General features: G+C 45.1%; 1 protein-coding gene across 1 annotated transcript in view; it reads left to right on the top strand.

The window, feature by feature from the left end:
* Positions 1-4,711, top strand: part of IGFBPL1 (insulin-like growth factor binding protein-like 1) — a 32,805-nt gene that overhangs the window by 10,991 nt on the left and 17,103 nt on the right. The window lies entirely within an intron of this gene.

The raw sequence follows: 4,711 nt of genomic DNA, 5'->3' as shown, positions 1-4,711 counted from the left end.
CTGAGGTCAGGAGTTCGAGACCAGCCTAGCCAACATGGCAAAACTCTGTCTCTACTAAAAATACAAAAATCAGCAGGGCATGATGGCACACACCTATAGTCCCAGCTACTCGAGAGGCTGAGGCAGGAGAATTGCTTGAATCCAGGAGGTAGAGGTTGCAGTGAGTCAAGATAGCACCACTGTACTCCAGCCCGGGTGACAGAGCAAGACTCTGTCTCAAAAAATAATAATTTAAAAAAAAAGAATTATTGGCTGGGCACAGTGGCTCATGCCTGTAATCTGAGCACTTTGGGAGGCTGAGGTGGGCAGATCACTTGAGTTCAGGAGTTCAAGACCAGGCTCGACAACATGGTAAAATCTTGTCTCTACAAAAAAACCCAAAAATTAGCCAGGCATAGTGGCACATGCCTGTAGTCCCAGCTACTGAGGAGGCTGAGGCAGGAGGATAGTTTGAGCACAGGAGGCAGAAGTTGCAATAAGCGAAGGTCATGCTGCTGCATTCCAGCCTGGATGACAGAGCCAGACTCTGTCTCAAAAAAAAAAAAAAAAAAAAAAAAAAAAAAAAGAAGAAGAAAGAAGGAAGAAGGAAGAAGAAGAATTATTATTAATTAGGCAACTTGGAGGTAGCAACTGTGAAGCAGCTACCACCATTAGGGCTAGGAGAACAATGGAAATGGTTGGAATGACTAAAACTTAGATGCATACAGGAGGGGTCCTTGGAGCTCAAACTCAGACCTCTGCAACCACTTGGCTGATCCTAGTGTCACTGAGCTTGGAGAAAGAACCCCAGGGGGGCTGGGGCGGTTCATTCTGGTTGGGCCTGAACTCTAAAATCTCATCAGGACGGTGTGAGCCCCAAATCTCTGCTCAGCTCTCACCTCCCAGCAACTGCCCTCAAGTCTTGCCCTGTACTTGTGCAGTACAGGGTCAGCCAAAGGTCTAAGACTTGTGGGACTCCCTCTCTGTGGTTCCTCATTTTCTGTCCTAGATCCCCAAATCTCTGCCTAAGTCTTGAATTCTGATGTCTACCTCTTCTGTCCAGTGAGACTGCTTGGCCTCCACCTCCCTGCACAGTGGCCTGGAAAGTGTCCCCAGGAAGAAAGTTTGGGTAGATGTGGGGCTCACATTGTGTGCCCCCTGACACTCTCAAGGATCACAGCCCTGTGTTAGAACACTGTCCAGTACCTGTCCATAGCTGTTTTCTTTAATTTGTCAAAGTTATATAGTGGTTTACAGCAGGACAGCAAATCCTCTATCATTCTTTTTTGTCTGCTCAGTATCTGAATTCCCATCTTTGCAGAGTTCTACATCTTGCTACACCCCCTTGCACGCAATATTGAAGTGAAATCTGTCTCCCTAAAAATCCCATCTGTCATTTATGGAACTTCCCTCTAGACACCCACCTTGCCTTCTGCTCTGTAATGGCCCACCAGAGGTCTGGAGAAAGGGCTTTCACCTTCCCTTAGCTTGGAGAAAGACTATCTATGACTGCCCTAACTGTTAAAGCTTGAGGTTCAAATCCGTGGCCTATTTATGGAGTGGCCTTTGCTCAACTGAGCTCCTGTCCTCTTCCTCTGTGCTGGAAGCTCTCCAAGGACAGAGAACATCTGCCATTTATCTCTACGTTCAAGGGAGGAATAAATGAATGGGACATTCATACCCACTTCAGCAGCTGCTGGGTGGGCATACATCTGCTCTGAATGGGGGATTGACTAGTCTTCCCTGTGTTGTGTTTGTGTTCAGGCTGGAAGCTGAAGAGGAAGAAAATCACACCCATTCTTGTTGCCTAATTACTTACCCGGGTGCATGGGATTTCTCCACCTGGCAGACAACAGAGGCACCTCAACCCCCTTCCCGACTGGGAGAATTTGTCCCTACTTTCTCCCATCATCTTAGGGGGCCCACAGGTGTGGCCCACAGTGTTAACTGGTACCCTGGGAACCAGAGAGATGAAAGAGCACAAAAGCCTCTGCTGGGCTATGGGCTTGCGGGCAATTTTAAAAGGAAATAGACAAGACTGATCACCTTCAAAGCTTGGGAATGTTTTCTCCACCCAGATACAGGGGCTTTGATGCCACAGGCTCAGCGTTGGAAAATGAGTCTTCTGATTTAATTCCCAAAGAGTCATTATGCATACCTAATACTCTCCCTACCATTTGAAAGGAATGTAGATCATATGTAAATGTGCCTCTGTGAGATTGTGTATCCTAACCTGCATTAAGCACACATTAACTTCATTATAATGACACCGTTCACTTACCGCTCCTTTAATGTCTGCATAAAAAGGAGGCAAATCATTTTTGTACACATTTATTTCTCAATCATGACCATGTTTTGTCCAGTCCAGGTCTCAGGGTCAGGCACTGTACTATGGGAATGGTGGCTCAGTTCGAGGTAATCAAACATCAACTCCCCTGACCCCTAATTCTGACCCCCTCGATGCTCCTTGCCAAGACTCATTCTTAAACTCCTTCTTTGACAAGGACCTCACTATCTCTGGGGCAGCCTAATCTCTCTTTGAACAACTATGAACCATTAGAAAGTTTGAACTTACCAGCAAAGTTGTCCTGAAAAGCAGCATGGAGTTTGCTCATCTCTTTTGTTTGCAAATCCAGCTTTGTTAAGTGTTTCCTTCTCATAGCGAGACCGTACCTCTGAAAAAAAAAAAAATTGTTTAAATTAGCCAGGCATGGTAGTGCTCATCTGTAGTCTAGCCACTCAGGAAGCTGAGCAAGGGAGAATGGTCTGAGGCTCAGGAGTTCGAGGCTGCAGTGAGCTATGATCCTGACATTCCACTCCAACCTGGGGAGCAGAATGAGGTATCATTTCTTTAAAAAAAAAAAAAGTGTTCCCTTCACATCATTAAATAATCTTAAATTCTTGCATGTTTACACATTCACATATTTACAAGTATGCCATTACATTAGATGTGTACTTTTTAATTTGCTATTTTACTAAACAATGTATTATAAACATGTTTGCATTTCTATTAACCCATATCTTCTTTCTAATTTTTAATGCCTACATAATCCTCTATTGTTAGACGCACCATAATTTACTTAATGATTGCCTCTCAGTGGGCATTAAGGTCGTTTCCGTTTTGTTTTTTTTGTTTTTTTTTTTTTGCTGTAGTGACCAACTCCAGGATGAAATCTTCACACATAGTGATCTTTTTTTTAGGAGAGATTCCTAGAAGAGCACAGAGAGGTCAAGGGGGTGAGAGCACTTTAAAAGGCCACTCCTGGTAAAGACAGCAGCCTTCAGGTTGAAAGTCATCGTTAATATATTCTGAGAGCTGCGCTGAGTGCATTAGCAACATTGTTATATTTATTCCTTACCACCACCCCTTCATGGTGCCTGACCACCCCTGCTCTGTGTGGCTGACTGTAAGGTAAGGCCCAGCGTCGACCAGGCAGATGGCCCTCCTCTGACCACCACATAAAGTGGCCTCAGAAGAGGTTCCTTTTTAGGAATAAGAAGACTGCAAACTGGGAAGGAACTAGGCTTGAAAACAAAATGAACTCCACCCAAGAATGCTGTAGCTGGTCTTCCCAGGCTGCAAGAGGCTTTCTCCATCTCTAGGAGTTCAGCAAAGAAAAAACAATAGAGCACAAGACAAATGAGAGGTGACCAGTAAAGGCAGGAAAAGTCTCCCATAAAACCTGGTCAGCGAGTCCCTTCCTCCATTCAATGCCTTTACCTGGCAACACATCAAATCCCAGCAGCCAAGACTCTCTTAGGTTTCTCATCTGGGTGTCCTGCCAGGACTCAGGCAGGATGGTGTGCACAGAGCCTGGCCCAGAGAAGGCACAACGGCGGCATGAGTAACTGACTACAAGAACCTGCGTCTTTCCAACATGCATTCCCCACTAATCCACAGGTACACTGACCCTTGTGCACAGAGACTTCATCAAGGCATTATTCGTATTAACCGAAGGATGGAAAACAATTGGTTAAGTAACTGCAACTAAACCCTGTGGAAATGCCACTCTATATGAACTCCAAAACATATCACCATATCTCATCATAACAAAGTCACTGTGGACGGAGATGCACCATGACTTTACGTAGCATTAAGAAACACACTCACAGAACCAATGAACTATGCTCCCGTTGATTGTACAAGAAACTCAGTTTCAGAGATGACAAGAGGTGGGGAAACTGTGAAATACTGTTAAGTGGAAAAACCAAGTGCAGACTAATGTATATGGCACGCTACTCCGTGTGTGTGGGAGAGAAACAGCGTGTGTGTGTTTTAAAGGAAAGGGCTTTTATAGGCACATATGCTTTTATAGGCATAGAGAAAATTTCTGCAAAGATACACAAAAACCCAATAGCAAGAGTGGCCTCTGGGAGTCGAGTTGGAGGATGGTGATACAAGGTGGTAGGGAAACCCCTCTTTTCATCCTTAGATGTATATGTAAAATATACATTTTAAAACATATATTCTCTTTATAAAATAAAACTTCTTAAACTACCGAATGCAAAATAAAATTAAATAAAACAGCGCATCCTTCTGGGAGGATTTACGGGCATACTATCTGGAACCAGCCTTGGATCTGGAGACTGTACCGTTATCCAATCCTGACTCTACCACAGCGACCTCGGGCAAGTTCTCCCCCGACTGGGTCTCGGTTCCCTCAAGAGTCCAGTCGGAGGTCAGGGAGCTGCTCTCGGGGCGCCCCTCCAGCTCGGAGCCCCGGGCCGCGGG

The sequence above is a fragment of the Mandrillus leucophaeus genome, unplaced genomic scaffold, assembly GCF_000951045.1.
Source record: "Mandrillus leucophaeus isolate KB7577 unplaced genomic scaffold, Mleu.le_1.0 Scaffold433, whole genome shotgun sequence".
NCBI lineage: Eukaryota > Metazoa > Chordata > Mammalia > Primates > Cercopithecidae > Mandrillus > Mandrillus leucophaeus.
The sequence above is the reverse complement of the archived record's forward strand: the minus strand, read 5'-3'. Positions and strand labels throughout refer to the sequence as shown.